The sequence below is a fragment of the Lissotriton helveticus genome, chromosome 7, assembly GCF_964261635.1.
Source record: "Lissotriton helveticus chromosome 7, aLisHel1.1, whole genome shotgun sequence".
NCBI classification, from domain to species: domain Eukaryota; kingdom Metazoa; phylum Chordata; class Amphibia; order Caudata; family Salamandridae; genus Lissotriton; species Lissotriton helveticus.
In genome coordinates this window covers 1,820,225,074-1,820,243,031 of record NC_136068.1, presented here as the reverse complement: position 1 = coordinate 1,820,243,031, position 17,958 = coordinate 1,820,225,074, and the positions used below count along the sequence as shown (strand labels likewise).

Here is a 17,958-nt window from a genome sequence, read left to right as displayed (position 1 = left end):
TCACTTTGGCCTTCTTCATCTCCAGTTGGAGCTGGATTGTCAAGGTCTCGGTCATTGTTACCTGCCTGGTCAGCATCAAGTCTGAGTCCTGGTGGTTTGGACCACCGGCCCTTCTTCCTCCGCTGTTCCCACCCTACTGCCTACCCTCTCAGGGTAATGGGTGCATGCACCACCTTACCCAGGCTGCTGTAGCAGGCCTGTGGTGCCATTTTGGAAGGCTTTCCAGGGGTGGCCCCTGGTAGGCCTCTGGGGTACCTATGCCCTTGGTACCTAAGGTACCATATACTAGGGACTCACAAGGGTAACTTAGTAGCCAATCTGGAGTGTACCTAAAGTACATGCAATCATTTTAGAGAGGAAACAGCTAGGCTGGGTCCTGAATAGCAGGGCCACAGCCAGACTAAAGTCGAAAAACAGTGAAACACCAGCAAAAAGTGGGTGTAACCTTAGTAAGCAGATCCTACTCTCCTACTCAGCCCTACTCATCCCAATGCAGGGTGTCAGAGCGCTTTACATCAACACGCACATATTACATGTACAATACATTATATACATTTGTAAGTGAATGTACAGGATGTGTTACATAAAACTGGGGGATTGCAAGGTGTAGAAGTCACATATCATCATCCATAGTTCACTGTGCTATTATCCTCGCAATGCACTGAAAAGTACAAATGATAGACCTGCTAAACAGATATGTGAGGGCTTTAGATCTGATGTCACTTCTTGCGATGCTTCTTCCTGTAAAGTCATGGATTTCGATGCCACTTTCTATGATGTCAAGGCCTGTGATGCCATGTGTAATGTCGTGTGGTGATGTTGTGCGCTGTGATGTAGTGCGCGGTGATGTCGCACACCATGATGTCGCATGCCATGATGTCAATTGCATACTACCTAACTAGGTTATTCGGCCCACTTCTTTTTAGGGCGAGCCTGAGTCAGCGCGCCTGCGCTGCTTGGCGAGACTTGTTGAGGTGGAGTATGTAAGTGCCCACTCTACACACATATTTTTCATTGGCTTGTGTCATTGTCCTTACTAAACGCTGGCTTGCGAGTTGTTGTTAGGGTAGTTAGTCCCTCCTTGGTACCACCTTGTCTGCATTTGTAAACACCCATGGCGACTTGCTGCTTTACTTCGGGTACGACACAGCATGCCTTATTTATTTTGTAAGCACTCTTTTCTTTAATGGGTTTCTCCTACTGCTAGCACGGCGTGCTTTCCTCGCCATGCCCGCTTTCACTTTCAAGCAGCTTGGGACAATGGTGGCTAAGGTCTTGCATTTAGAAGAGTTTGAGCTATTGCCATTGTAAATGACAGTAGCTTAAACTCTCATAAATGCGAGATGTATTGTATTGCAAATGCTTGTTTTAGGACTTTGTGCCTTGCTATGGCCCACGTCTGCCACAAAACTCTACCGCATTCACTGTATCAAAGCAATTATTATGAGGGCACAAGAAAAAATTGAAACATCCACCTTCAACAATTCATAGGAAAGTCTATGTAAGCCTAAAAGTCCATAATCCCTTCTAAAGATGTGAAGAAAGCTGTCACTGTCATAGATGTAATATTTTGGAGGATCGGGCTTCCCAATCCCAGGGCCCATGTAGCTTGCATGTGATCCTCTCCTCTCACCTGTCTGCCTCTCCAGTGAGCCTTCCTTGTTTAATAAATGTAAGTATGACCAATCCCCCTGCATCTGCCCAGCCTGTGATTTATTCTGTATCTAAGACACTACAGGCTGTGCACAGGCAGTAGTGGCTGCCACCGAGCGGCACGGGTGAGGCGGGGCAGGGGGGAATAGAAAAATAAATAAAAAAGTTACTAACCTTACTGCCGGATCGCCGCCTCGTGTTGTCCTCTTTTGTTCTTGCAGGAAGCAGACCCAGGCTCCCCTAAGCCAATCACAATGCTGCAATGCAGCGTTGTGATTGGTCTGAGTGCCAGGGTTCGGCGCTCAGAAGGCAGTGGAAGCCTGTGCATGTTCCTCACCACGCTGTGTATTACAGCCTGGTGAGGAACATGCAAAGTGCGCATGACTGTTTGGCCGGCCCAAGATGACCGGCGGAACCGTCATCACACTTAAGTTCCCTCCACTCCTTCCCTTGCTGGCTGTGACGACAGCCAGGCCCCGATTGCCACGCTCCGCCCTGCCCCGTAAACCTGCCTAACAACAGAATAATAAAATTATAACATTGTTATTATCATTTTATTTTCCTTTTTTCTACTGCTCATAATGCAGTGGACTGCACTCTTCTGCCTTAGCGGAGGAGCTGCCATCAGCACTGCTCTGAGTTCACCAATGACTGTCATTAGAGATTGACTGACAAGCCATGGCTGGGCCCAGGAAGGTGATGGCAGCTGAGAGTGAATTGTCTGACGTAGGGCGTGCCAGAGATCCTGGGTTAGGGGGGCCCATGGGACTTTTGCTCCTCCTCTGACTATCCCAAGAACACTATACAGGAGAAAAAAGCCCAGCAGCATTTGCACCACACCTATGTGTTGTTAAAGAATCTAAAAATCTCTGAAACACTTTTTCAGAAGCGTGTACAGAGCTGTTGTATAGTGAAACCTTATTGGCTCATTTATGAGGTTGGTGACACAGTGCAGCGCAGCATGTCACCTTGATGCGCTGCGTGAATTGAAAAGCGCAGGATTGTGCCATATTTAATGGAATACAGGGCATTCATGTCCTTTCCCATGCGCTAGCGCACAATGTGCTGCCTAGCGCCAATGCAGGCACCTGGGAGCTATATTCCTCTTTCCATGTGTGCAGCAGATTGCAGCACACAGAGAACGAGGAAACAACAAGGAGAAATAGAGATATTTCTCTTTGTTACGTCTCCCCTGGCAAGGTGTAAGATTTTGAAACATCCCAAGGTTTACAAGTTCTTGTAAATCTGGGATTGCGTCACAATCCATGGGAGTTGCGTGGGGGCACCCACTCAAAGCCTATTGAACGCCTTCCCAGGGCAGCATAATGCAACGCAGCAATTTGGGCTGCATTGCATTACTCCAGAGCCACGCAAAGTGCACAGTCTTCTACAGGTGGCAATACTCAGGCGTAGAATAACGGGTGGAATTTCACCCGGAGCAATATCTCCAGCTGTAGTTCACCCCTGGGGTTTCAACTCTCTCCGAGCCTCGATTTACTGGGTCTGCAAACTCCAGACCCTATCATTCCATTGGCACTGGTGTTGTCTTAGGTGTGGAAGGGGCAGCATCACAGGCTGGCCCCCGTCTCACCCTGCAGCACTATGTGGGCAGCAGATGGTGCTCCACCTGGACTAACGCAAGCCCGGCTCTGCAACTCCTCAACCTCACCCAACGCCGATCAGACATTTCCCGCCCTTCACAGAGATAGTAGAAAATGTCTGTGGTTTATTCACCAGAATCAGATAATACCAGACAGAAAATAACCCCATTTTGGTTAGTCTCCGGTCTGGAGACCAAGGCCTAGATGTATCAAGATTCCATTTTGCGATTTCTAAATAGCGATTTTTAAGGAATCGCTATTTAGAAATCGCAAATTGGAATGTATGTAGAAAATCGCTATTTTTTTGCGATTTCTTAATCTTCCTTATTTGCGAATTCGCATTTTGCGAATTCGCAATTAAGGAATAATTTCCCATGCATTCCTATGGGCCAGGAGGCCCATAGGAATGATTGTGAAATAATTCTCAAATTGCGAATTCGCAATTTGCTAATCGCAAATTGAGAATTATTTCAAGGGTGCAGGGGTGTCTCAAAGACACCGTGCTGCACCCCTGAAATTTACATGAGGCGCACATACATGCCCTATGGGCATGTATGTGCGTCACATGCCACCCTCACAAATGCCAAATAGGGCATTTTTAAAAGCAATCGCAAATTACCACCAACTACAAGTTGCTGGTAATTTGCGATTTCTTAACCGAAATTCACAATCTCTAAAAGCTACATACATCGCATTTAAGGAATCGCAAAATTTGCGATTCCTTAAATGCTTAAGCAAAATAAGGAATCGCAAATGTTAGCGATTCCTTATTTTGCGATTTTTTGATACATGTGAAAACATGCAAAAAAGCCTCTTGCGATTCGCAAAGGCCGAAATTCGCAGAATTTCGGCCTATGCGAATCGCAAAAGGCTTGATACATCTACCCCTAAGCTTCTGATTGCCAGAATTTGGTGCAGGAATGTTGGTCAAAGTCAGAAATTTGTCAAATTAGTCATTAGATCCTTAGCATGAAAGAGCCAGGGAGAGCAGCATGATGGGCCAAGGCCCAAGAAGTCCACATAGAGCCAGACTGGCTATATATATTAGGCTAGGTCTGTATGTATACACTTTGCCAGGAGATCTAACATTACACATCCACTATGGTGGATCATAAGTCATTTGGATCCTTGGCTGGAAAGGCCAGGCCCTCCTTCACCGAAGAGCCCAGATGACCCATCACCATGAGGGTGATGGAGGTCAGATCTTCCTTCAGATAGGGCCACACATTACCCACCCACCATGAGCTGCTCTGAGTCTTTGTGGTGAAGGTCCAGATCCAACTTCACCTACATCTTTCATCTAGGACGTGCACCCCAGAGCTACTTTCAGCCCTAATGATCAAAGGTAGACCCTTCCTCCATGACCCGGCTTTGACCTTTCTTCAAGCATTAGCTTTTGAAGCTCTGGTTGGGATTTTTCATTATTGCACACATTTATTAAGAGTGTTGGAGGTTGCTTCAGATTATGATTTGAACGCTGGACATTTATGGGCTTTAACGACTTTGGATGTCACTCATGACATATTAGTAAATATGAACATGTATTATAGATGTTGACGGTCTCTTTGTATTTCAGTTGTGTTTGGTTTAATTTTTGATGGTTTTACACATGGTTGACACCAAAGGTGGAACTGTTATGTGTCAGTTTTCACTGTTTTTTATTTTCCCCCAAAAATCCTGCTTTGGGATTTTCTTTTTGAAAATAGAAAAAAACTGTATTTTGACGGAGCCATCCGTCAACCTTACAATACATTTCCAGGAACCTCAATGACGGTGGTTCTGGGAAATGCAAGACATGCCTGCAGGAGCAGTGGACATCTCTAAATGGAGCGTACAGAGTACCCTCCCCATAGCGGCCATGAAGTACTCTGCCATGGCGATGGTAATTACTCTGTCTGCCACCATTTAAATCAGCCCCTTAGTAAACAATAAAATGTTAAAGCACATTAACTTAAGTTTGTATTAAATAATTATTTAACATATATATATATATTTAATTTTAAAAATAATCTCCTTAAAGAATACATTTTAAAAATCCCAACTACATCATTTTTATGTAATTTAATATGTATTAAATTTCATCAAAAGTTATGTATATAATTTTTGATAACTACTAATAATTGTACAACACACGTTTTTTAAATGTATTAAAATGTTTAATATTAAAATACCTTCTTAATAAATATCTAAATGATATAATCATTATTTATGAATGATATATGGGTTAAAACTAAATAAAATCTATATAATTATTTCAAAAGTGGAATTTTTTATTTTTATTTAAATGTAATTTCCTATGGCTATTATTTTAAGTCACTGTCTCCTTTGCTTTCATGGTATCCTTTGGAGAAGCGTGGCTCAGTGGTTAGAGGCGGCAGACCCGGAAGCTGAGATCAGCCGTGGACCAGGGTTTGATTCCCCGCCTTGGCGGGTCTCGGGCTCAAAAATTCCACGGACTTGACAATTCTCGCTCCGGTGCCTACTCGACTCACGGGGTCACACTCTGCGACTCTGGGCAATAGCTTGCTTAATCTCCACTACGGCCCCTCGCGGCGGGATGCCTGGCTTTCACCTTGTGAATACCCTGCCGGGGTATCTCACAGGGGAATACCAGGACGGGTTCCCTAAGCAAGCGCCTTGAGACCCCTGGGTGATTCGTGCGCTATATAAATTGAAATACATTTACATTTACATTTACATTTACATTCTGAGGGAGGGTTCTGCAGTACCTGTGAGTGACCATGTGTGGTTCTGGACTCAATTCAGGGATGGGCTGGAGCGCATTTATGACTGTTTTGGGATCGTTTTGTCAGTTGGGACTTTGTGAATAGCAGTGTGCTAACTCTTGTGTGGGTGCATGTTTTATTTCTGAATGTCACTCCCTAAATCCTCCCTACCCCTCCCATTTAGGGATCAGTATTCCCCATTTTCCGTCTGTTCCCCTTCCACACTTACTATGAAACCGTAGACCTACATGTGCAGTGGTAAATTTACTAGTGGAGGAGATCTCCGCATACAACAGATAGGAGAGACGGAGGTGTCCACACGTAGGCTTGTGAATTGCATTTTGTAGAACCCGTGTAGCAACGCTAAACATCATATCAAATGCAGTTTGTGAATAGGTCCCAGTGACAGTAAATGTACCTTATTTACATAGTCTGCAGTTACCCTCAAAGTCTATGTATTTTGGTTGGACACAACTGTTTCAGATATATTAAACTCTGTGCTTGCCAGTGTTTATTCACTCAGTGGTGCTGCTTAACTGTGCTCCTGCTCTATTTGAAGATGTGCTATCAAAAAAAGAACAAGCAATCTCTTTGGGACCAGCATGGTATCCATAGTACAGCATCACCCAGCTGCTGCTTGAGACTTGACCTAGTGCTTATAAAGACCACCCGTGTGCTGAAGACCGACAATACACCCGCCATCCAGACTGACGTAAAACCTCTTGGCTTTCTTCTTTTTTGCAGAAACCCTGAGGCCAGTCTGCCTTCCTGGATACCGACAACAGTTCCAGCCCAACGGCAACTGTTGGATCACTGGCTGGGGCCACCTCAATGAAGGGGGTAAGCAAGGTGGAGTTACCTGGCAAACAGCACTCACCCCATCTTTCATGGTGCACCCATAGATTGCATTGATATTACACCAGCCAATCCCTAGGACCTCTTCTGGGAGACAGGTGGGCCAGGGTATTTATTTTATTTACATTTCTTTATTACCCATAATCCTCTCTAATGAGTCGTAAAGTGCTTGAAATCTAAGGTTTCTGGTGTACCCGGTCCTTGAGTTTAGAATTGCTTTTTTCGTGAATCTCTGATAAGGCTGGATACATTTCATATAGGTGTAAACGAAACCTACGAAGGAGGTGCGCATTGTGATTTCTACGCAAATACTTATTTGCGCAGTCATTATAGTGCACTCCTTTCTTTAAATGTCAGCAGTTCAAACCTGCTGGAATATAACTAAGGTAAAAGACCTGGGGGCATATTATCAAGCCAAGCGATAAAATTATCGCCGTTTTAGCGACAGAAAACTGCCGCTAAAACGGCGATAATGTTATCGCCTGTCTTGATAATATGCCCCGTGGTATTTTCCACACATGGGAATTTAGGTGTGGTAAGCACCAAAATCTGCAAGTTACTCCTTACTTACTTAGAATTTGAGACCTTACTTTCTGATTTTTGTGGGATGCGATAAATATAGTATTGGAGAGGGGCTACTCGTAGTCAGGCACATAGGGGCATATTACCATGGGCAAGTATCGCCGCTTTTTCGGCGAATTGTGCCGAGAAAGCGGCGATACTGCTAGAGCCCTATTAACAAGGGCATTGTAACGCCTGCCTCAAGCCCACTTTGCATGTCGGCGATTAACATCGCTAATGACATGCAAAGTGGGCGTTCCCACGTCTAACCACATGTAAAATGTGGTTGGAGGTGGGAACACCCTATTACCTAGGCAGGCATTGGGAGAGGGAGACCTGCGATAAACTCGTTTATCGCAGGTCTCCCAACGCCTGCTCTGACCAGGTGTTAGGGCATTGATAACATGGGGGAGTGGATCATAACGCTGAATCTACCCCCCCATATTATCAAGGCACACATTAGCGCATGAAAACAACGTTTGTTTTCATGCACTAATGTGCCATATCGCCGACTATCGCCGGATTTCAATTCGCCTACGTGATGCGCATTGATAATTGCGCGCTAAAACGGCGATGAAATCCGGCGATAGCCGGCGATATGGGGATGTGCGTTGTGCGTGTACTAACGCACTTCTTGGTAATATGCCCCATAGTGCATTAAACTATACGTTGATAGATTTTTTTTATTTTCGAGTTCTGCAGTTTTATTTAACAATTGGCCCAAGGACATTAGATTGCTGTACTTGAGACCCAGACATTTTGAACGAGAGCCAGACGTTACAATTTTTTTAAGGCACGGGAGGTTAAGTGATTTGCTCAGAATTACAGCAACCAGGGAGGGAGCTATCATCACCCCCACAACCAGTGCATGAGCTTTTGCTCTCAGAAAGGGGAGGGAAGGTTTCACTTTGCTCAGCTGAAGGCCGCTGCTGTGCTCCCTGCTAACCTGAGGCTTAAAAGAAGTGTCAGAGCAGAACATGACACCCAAATGTTTTACTTTGTCAGCAAAATTGAGATTGAGGCGAAAGAAGTTGTGCGGTACCAAGGACTTCAAAGCACAAGTCGCTTTCCTCCCAAGATGATCACTTGTCTCTTTGTGTTCTTGACAGGCATCAGACTGGATCTGGGAAATCAGGAGCCGTACCGCTGCATGCCGGTAGGGGGCAATGATTGGCTCCGTGTAGGTTTCGTAAGTGTCATTTACGCCAGATGTGATGTTCGCGATGCCTATGTAGAAGCCACACCAGCATACTGACATCAGTTCTGTCCTTTCCGCGCCATGAGTGCAGATTTAGAAGAGCTACCTCAGTTACTTTTTAACTACTTTTTTCAACTTTTTGTCACCCTTTTTTCAAGCAATTATGCTCCCAATGTGCCGTAAGCATGTCCCCTAAGAAACCTATGGGTTTTAAACCTAGTGGAGCCTGCCACAGGCATATGACTTCCAAGTTTGCTTATAGTGCCTGGAGCCAGACTACAACTCGACGGCCTGTCCTGACTGCCGTGCCATGTGATGAAACCCAAAGCGGTTCGTGATTGTGCGCTGAAGTTCCTGGTCACTTGGCATTGGACGACTCAGCACTACTACAGGTTCGGGTTGGGTGGAAGGTCCCAGGCTCACTTTAGGAGTCAAAGCAACTCGAGACCAGGCCCACTTGCAAAAGTCACCCCCAGGAGTTTAAGTCTGGGTCCAGTCTGCACCTCCCAGAATTGTCTCTTGTACAACTGCAAGTATTCTATGAGGCTATGCACCTTATATTTAGGCGAACTGACCCCTCTGGAGTGCCTTTGGGCCCTATGCATTCTGGAGGTGCCAAAACTGTATTTCCACCTGCAGGTTTGCCCTGGGTGTCAACCAGGCCCTTTGGAACTGTTCCTAGATCCAGATTGTCTCCAGTCATGAATCCATGGCCTTCACTGGAGTCACATGCAGTGGTGTCGTCCCCGAGGTCCTTCAGTAGCGCCAACCCCATTGCCATCCTTGACTCTGATATGGAGTTGGACCGGGGGTGACGGACATAGGCTCTGGCGCTGCCGAGAGTAAGACCCAACCGATCGGAGACTGTGCCATTATTTGACGGGCCCTGTGAGGAATATGCTTACAGCAGATATGAGGATCCTTATGGTTTTCTTGACTCCCTTGAGGAGCACTTGACCAAGGATAAGTGGCATGAGGAACCCGCTGATGCCAGTGGTCTGGACACTTCAACAGATGTTGTCCTGGTCTTTCCTCCCACTGTGGCTATAGAGGAAGAGGCTTCTTTTACCATGGTGGTTCAGAGGGTGGCTGCAGTCCTGGACCTTACGCAGCCCTTCGTGGCAGTCAAGACCAATGTTTTCACGGAGGTGTTTCAAACCGGGTAGCCCCTCGGTACCCCTCCTCCCCTTCAATGAAGCCCTCACCCATGTCATGCTCGGGGCCGGGGGCAATCCCTGCACAGGCACTCCAGTGCACAAGAGAGTTGCCTGCTGCCACTGCCTGTTCCTGGGGATCCAGCTGCCCTACCCAAGCACCCCAACCCTTAGACCGTGGTTGTGCAGGCCTCAATGTCCAAGGTTAATCCTGGTGCATACCATAATCACCGGATAAGGAATCCGGGAGGCTGAACACCTATGGTAAGAGGATTTTCTCTTACATCAGCTTCCGCTGTGGTCAGTGAACACTGCATGCCGCTTGGGCTGGCATACCCACACAGTGTGGGACATGGTCGTGCATGTGCAGCCCATGGGTTCAGAGGAAGCCCGATGACAGGGATGCAGCAATGTTCATGGTACACTACAAACTGGACATGACAGACTCGCTGAGTAGAACGATTGCTTCGTCAGTGGCGCTCCACAGCCATGCCTAGCTGAAGTCAACTGGCTCCTGGGGAAATGTCCAGACATTCCTTATGGATATGCCCTTTAATGCCATTTGCCTGTTTGGCAACAACATACACTCAGTGCTCGAGCGCTTCAAGAATAGTAGAACCGTCTTCCGGTCTTTGAGAATGACCATGGCCCCACGCCAGAGTGCAAACGCGTTAAAAGACAGTGGCGGACTAATTACAAACCCACTGATAAATCCACTTATAAACGGGCCTTAAACGATCACTATAGGAAAGTTTATGATGGAAAGAAACTTTTCTTTTCCACTAAAATTGATCAGGCTTGTAATAGAAGCAGAGAACTCTTTAATATTGTCAGATTTCTCTTCCGCTAAAGCTATCAGTAGCCCTTTTATTCCCACTAGTGATTGGACCAATCATATGGCCTGCTTTTTCCATGACAACATTAAAATCATTCAAGATTCTTTTGAAGCTCAGTCTCCAGCATTAGAAGCAGACACGGATCTGCCCCCTGTTGCCAGCAATAATACCGGTCTCTCCCTCACGTAGTTTCCTGCCATCACATTGGAGAAATCCCTTGTATTAATGAAGGTCCTTAAGATTGGCTCACCTTCTGATCCCTGGCCAGCAAAAGTACAGGCATTTATTGGAGAGGTGATTAACCCTGCCGTTAATTTAGTCTTGAATACCGCCCTGCATGAGGGGCAAATGCCGCAAAGCTGGAAACATGTAAAATGTTTCCGCTTTTAAAGAAACTCACGGCAGACCCTCTGGTCGCCGGTAACTATAGGCCTATATTTTTGCTGCCTTCTTTCTCCAAGGTTTTGGAGAAATATGTTAACATTGTCACCACAGATTACGTGGAGGCCAACCATCTTCCGCACTCGAGCCAGTCGGGCTTCAGAGCAAAGTTCAGCATGGAAACAGCTCTATTAGAAGTCACTGAAACCATAAAAGCTACACTTGACAAAGGGGGCAATGCAGTTTTGGTGTTGCTGGACCTTTCAGCGGCCTTCGATACCGTACCCCACATCAGATTATTGCAAAGACTCCAAGAGGTTGGTATCGGAGGCACTGCACTTAGATGGTTCAACTCTTAATTAAACAATCGTCGGTAAACTATTTGGTCCCCTCCCTCCCCACTATCCCTCCCATGAATGTCGAGGTCCCACAGGGCTCAATCCTGAGCCCAACGCTGTTTAACCTGTTTACGGCCCCTATTGCGCTCCTCGCAGAGAAATACAGTGCTAAAATAGTGTCATATGCGGATGACAAGCAATTGTTGTTCACTTGTGAGAAGGGTGCTGAGTTCAAAGGCAATGTGATCAACACCTGTCTGTCCGAGGTGTTCTCCTGGCTCAGGCAAAATCAACTGAAGTGCTACTCTGAAAAGTCTGAGATTATTTTCTTCGGCTTCCATCCCTGTGCAGCATGGCACCAATGGTGGCTGCAGGACTTGTCCCCTCCCTGCAACTTCAGTCAGCATTGTTAAAAATCTTGGGGTCAAATTGGACGCTGTCCTTTCTATGAAGGATCAGATTCAATTGGTGGCTGGGACCTGTTTTGGGTTATGGAGAATGCTAAGGAACTTTTTCCCACTGCTCCCAGTCTGTCACAGGAAGACGGTAGTCCAGGCCTTGGTGGTATCGAAACTGGACTATGTAAATACCCTGTACTTGTGCCTTCCTGACTATTTACTAGGCCATCTACAAGTGATCCAGAATGTGGCGGCCAGAGCCCTTCTCTTGGCAAGGCCTATGACACAAACGACCCGTCTTCTGTCTTCCTTACACTGGCTTCTGGTTCGGAAGAGGATTCATTTTAAAGCATTAGTTTTGGTCTTTAAAGCCTTCCGTAAGACAGGCGATACCAAAGGGGATGATGGACGTAGCACCTGAGCAAATCAAACACTCACCCCCAGTTAACTGATCTGGGTTTAATCCATCATCATTCTTTAGCTCACTCCACCACACCAGTTCAGACATGGCCGTATGCAAATCAGTCTGACCCTGTGCCATATGGGAACAGTCCAGCCCGAACTGCCAAGCCATGCTTTCCCTGGACTGGAAACAAGCATCCTGGGACCGGTTTCGGGTTCATAACCCTCATCAGCCAGGCTATCTTGAATCCAGTGTCAAAGTGAGCAAGGGACCGACGTCTGGGCATATCCTTCCAGCATAGGGCAAACAAAGCGATACCAAAGGGGATGATGGACGGAGCGCCTGAGCAAATCAAACACTCACCCCAGTCAACTGATCTGGGTTTAATCCATCATCATTCTTTAGCTCACTCCACCACCCCAGTTCAGACATGGCCATATGCAAATCAGTCTGTCCCTGTGCCTCATGGGAACAGTCCAGCCCGAACTGCCAATTCATGCTTTCCCTGGACCGGAAACAAGCATCCTGGGACCGGTTTCGGGTTCATAACCCTCATCAGCCAGGCTATCTTGAATCCAGTGACAAAGTGAGCAAGGGACCCATGTATGGGCATATACTGCCAACTTAGGGCGAACAAAGCGATACCAAAGGGAATGATGGACTGAGCGCCTGAGCAAATCAAACCCTCATCCCCAGTCAACTGATCTGGGTTTAATCCATCATCATTCTTTAGCTCACTGCACCACCCCAGTTCAGACATGGCCATATGCAAATCAGTCTGACCCAGTGCCTCAAGGGAACACTCCAGCTCGAACTGCTAAGCAATGTCTTCCCTGAACCAGAAACAAGCATCCTGGGACCGGTTTTGGGTTCATAACCCTCATCAGCCAGTGAGCAAGGGACCCACATCTGGGCATACCCTGCCAACTTAGGGCGAACAAAGCGATCCCATAGGGCACAGGGTCAAGACTGATTTGCATATGGCTGGGTTCAAACTGTAACGGCATGGTGAGCAAAAAAATTATGGATTTAGGCCCAGATCTTTGTACTGGGGTGAATGTATAACATTGTTCTGCATTCTGTCCATCAACTGTTGTTTTTGCATTTGTTACCCCGAGTGGGACGGGTATGCTCAGACGTGAGACCTGTCCTCTCCATGCCACTGGAATCAAGCTATCCTGGCTGATGAGGGCTGAAAGCCTGAAACCGGTCCTAGGATGCTTGTTTCCAGTCCAGGGAGGACCTGGCTTGGCAGTTCGGGCTGGACTGTTCCCATGGGGCGCAGGATCAAGACTGATTTGCATATGGCTGGTTTTAAACTGGAATGGCATGGTGAGCAAAAAAACGATGGATTTAGGCCCGGATCTCTGTACTGGTGTGAATGTATGACATTGTTCTGCATTCTGTCCATCAACTGTTGTTTTTGCATTCCATAAGATAGGGGCCCCATATCTTGGGGAAAGATTCCAGTACCATACACCACAACAAACCTTGAGGTCTTCTGTCCAGTTTCTGACAACTACCCCAAAGTTCCTGCATTCCCGGGTAGGGGGCTAATCTTTTCAAGTGGTGGCCTCTCGCTTTTGGAATACCCTGCCCCTTTCTCTCAGACAGGTGCAGGATCTCCTCACCTTCAGGAGGAAACTAAAAACATGGCTTTTTCAACAGTAGATTTGGCCAGGTTCTGCTTTGATGCACTCTTTCTTGTATTACGCGGTATTTCACAGTGCCGGGACACTCCCTGGAGTAGCCGCACACTCTATAAATAACAACTAACATAACATAACATTCTGCATTCCTCTCTCTCTGTGGCTATGGTAGGGGCTACCAGCCATGTCCATTTCCACCCAACCACTATGGCCTGCCGGCTTCCCAGTCCCTCAATGGCCATGTATGCGGCTCTCACAAGCCTCATCGGAACTAAATCTAGAGATCTGCCCAGTCCACCACCCTCTCCCACAGCAGCCCCAGCCTCCACAACTCGTTAACATGCCAATGCAACATCAAGGGCAACTGGTTGGTGGCAGGATCAAGCACCGCCTGCCCTTCTGGCAGTCCATAAATTTGGTATAGTGGGTGCTCCAAATGTTTCCACTGAGCTGTGCCCTTCCATTCACGGAAACCCTGCCATGCATTCAACATCTTCAGATTGGCTGATGGAGGATAATCTTTCCCTGTTGTGTGAGTAAGGACATAGAGGGCAAAGAAGAGAGGATGTGGACATCAGAAGTAGGTCATGGATGCTATTCGCCCTATTTTCTGATACCAAAGAAGGACATAGCCCTCTTCCTATTCTAGACCTGCGCCCTGGCTCAGGTACTGTCCGCCCTGGGCTCAGGAGACTGTATGGTAGTGTTGGATTTGCAGGACATACTTTTCCATATAATCATTCCTCTGGGCCACAGATGCTACCTGTGGTTTATGGTGGGCCACAAGCACTTTTAATTCACTGTACTTGCCTTTGGCCTTACCAGAGCTCCTCTGGTGTTCACAAACTTGATGGCAATAGTTGCAGCTCACCTCTGGAGATCAGGGGTTCCCCCACCTTGATGAATTTCTGTTAAAAGCAGGCTGGACCCAGGTGGCTGTCACCCACCTGCTGACTATGGCGGACTTCCTGCTTTCACTGCAGTACACTATAAAGGTGCCAACGTCACACCTGATTCCCTTTGAGATGCTCCCTTTCATCCTGGATTTTGGTAAGCCTAACTCTGAGGAGGCTGGGTCTCCTGGCCTCCTACATTCTGCTGGTAAAACATGCCTGCTGACATATAATAGGGCTCAGCAGGGGGACCTGATGTCCCAATGGGCACTTCATAAGGAGAATCTCTCTGGCCTGGTCCAGATATCATAGGAAACTACAGAAGACCTGCAGTGGTAGCAAACAGACTGCAACTGGGTCTGCGGCAGACCACCTTCTCTTCTCCACCCAGACATGACACTGGTGACAGATGTGTCACCCCTGGGTTGGGGCAGCCATCTATGAGCGGTGCAGATCAGAGAGTATGGTATCTCGAACTCCTGAGCATGAGCACTGGTCCTCCAATTAGTCTGTCCATTCAGGAGGATCTCTTGATGCAGCAGCAGGGCAGGGTTATGCTTCCGAACCTGCACAAGCTCCAGCTACATGCGTGGAGAATGAACTGCAGTGTTGAGCGTCTACAGTCCTTCTCTCCACAGTCTGTGAGGTTATCTTGGCAGCCAGGCCTCCCTTCAAAAAGACCGCTGCTGCACCTGTTGTTGGGACAAATTTGTGGCTTGGTGCACTGAAAAATATGCTGACCCTCTTTCTGCACTCTTGTCTAAAGTGTTGCCATTTGTGTTATCTGCACCCCGGCAAGGCCTTGCTATAGGCACAGTTAAGTGGCATCTCATTCGGCCAGATGAGCTTTTTGGAGGGTGCCACATCAGCCCTTCCTGATAAAATCACCTGTTGTGTTGTGACACATTTTCTAATGGGTCTTAAACAAATGTTTGCTTCCAAACTGTTTGTTATGCCACAATGTGTCGGTAATTTGGTTTTAATTTGTTGGCCCACAATGGTAGATGTGACAAATTACTATATTTTGTAATTGATTTGGTTCCCAAAAGTAGGATGTGAGGCAACAGAGAACTAAGATTGAGGAAGTTGGAGTCCAAATATATTATCTTCCTTAATACAAAAATTCTGAATGGACTGAATTCTGATGAAGAATTACATAAAATTACATAAAAAAATGTAATATCAAGACCACAACCAACCTTGCCTGTTCTATAGAAGACCAGTTTTAGGTAGATGTATTTAATGGTACTATAATAAAATTTGTAGGCACAAAGAGTATGCACTGGTTTTGCACTTTATTGTTTTATTAAGTATTTTTAGTTTTTTGTGCTATGACGTTTACAATATTCCTTCTAGTTTACTTGATGAAATCTGATAGATAAGGCAATAAGAGTGAATTACTACATTAGATAATTGGTTTTTAGGTCTCGCCTATGCAGCGCGCATGTGCTGCATAGGAGGAGACCACTAGAAATCGAGTCCGTTTTTCAGGCAAAAACGTGCACGCATTGCATTGCTTTGAATGGAAACACGTGCACGTTTGACGATTCTCTTGCGGGAGCGAGCTTTGAAACCATCTGTTTGTAATTAACAGATGGTTCCTGCTCGCTCCTGCAAGCGAAACAGGCGCAGGCCCCCTCCTCTCTCCCCTCCCCCTGCTGCCTCCTCCTCTCATCGTCAAACTTGGTTTTTTTGTTTTTACTTTCAGTGCGAGGTGCGCGCACTTGTTTGTGGTAGATATTGTGAGTGCTGATTGTCTCCATCTGTCTTAAAAGTAATACAGATGATTTCCCTGCATTGGAATTAGCGGAACCTTGCTTCTGTTTTCAATAGAACAAATACCGAAAATCATGGAGTACCCTTTACCGGCAACCGAGTAGAATAAATAAAGGCACTGGTGGCAGTTTCGGAATTATCGTTTGTTTGAAGTTTCGAAATTATCGTTTGCTTGAAACACACTACAAAAATGAGCACAGTAGAGTTTTGATCATACTTTGTTTTGCTGACGGGTATTTTGAGTTGACCGGTTTAGTGTTGCAGACCGGAAGTTTTCACAAGAGTTCCTCGTCATTCACCTTTAGATTAGCTTGCACTCTAATTGCCCCATCTTAGGCTGGAGTGTGAAAACGTTATTGTGGTGTTGAGGATTACGTGATTGAGATGAATGCTTAGAGGCATGCTGCATACATCTTTTTAAATTAGTTTGTTCAGGGCACTAATTGCCAGATTAGGCTCCTTTTTGTACAGAGTCTATCATCCTGGGAGCTCTCTTGGTGCCTATAATTGGCAAGTCTGAAATTCCGCCGGGTTAAGTTGCATTACTTGACCTAAAATATTTCTACATACTAAAGTATACTAAAGTCTGTTACCATTCAGATTGGGCATCTCCGTTGGGAGCTTTCAATATACATGTATTTAATACTTTCCCCATGTTTCATCGATGTGCTTAGACCGTCAGCCTGGTTTGACAATTGAGTTCGATGTATTCTTTATGAAATAGTGGGGTTTGATGCTTTGGGTCTTAATGCATGGAATTAAACCACCTCACCCCTCACCCCCCCTTTTCCAGTGGAGAAGCTGGATTCAGAACTATAGATGGGTGGAGGTCTCCTTACATAACTAGGTGGAAGCTGTTAACTGGTCTTTATCCCAGGTTAAACCACGGGAACTGATGGGCTAGAGGCCTCTAAGACTTTTGAACATTCATGGATTTTTAATTGAAATTTATTTTAGACTCGTAACCCAAAGGAGCACACTATCTGTTCATCACTTTTTACTTTACGGATATGATTAACACATGCAGGACAAGTGAGGTTAGCAGGCCGTGTATTGACAATAAGACGCCAGCGCGCGGCCTTGGCAGGTAGGCCGCCGAGATGTGCGGTAAATACATTACACAGCACAGGCGGGTTGCCGATAGTGCTTGTTTACCAGTTTGCAAGGGCAGTGGCAGTATGGATTTTCGAATTAGGAAGGAAGTGACTGTTCTTTCCTGTTGCTGGAACAGCTCGTTGATGGTAGAGTGAAAATCGACATTAGCACAGATTGTTGATTCAGTGTCTGTTTTGAAAGTGTCTGTTAATGAATAGATACACAAATATTTTATTTTCGAGTCCATATCTCACTACAATTAGCAGCCGGATGACAATACAATGGTAAAGAAGCGAAGAACAACCTGGTGGTTTTTTTTTTCCGTCCTTCATTTTGGCTGTACTCCTAATAATTACTTCTTACAAGTTACACATTTGAAGTGATTATGTGTAGAAGAAGGATGCTGGTGTGCTGTCTAGGGCTGTTTTTTCGTTCATTCGA

General features: G+C 46.1%; 1 pseudogene across 1 annotated transcript in view; it reads left to right on the top strand.

Moving 5' to 3' along the window:
- Positions 1 to 17,958, top strand: part of LOC144769727 (uncharacterized) — a 198,219-nt pseudogene that overhangs the window by 158,355 nt on the left and 21,906 nt on the right. Inside the window, exon 13 of the transcript XR_013598746.1 lies at positions 6,725 to 6,820. The product of XR_013598746.1 is annotated as an uncharacterized LOC144769727 (transcript). The remainder of the gene's footprint in view (positions 1 to 6,724; positions 6,821 to 17,958) is intronic.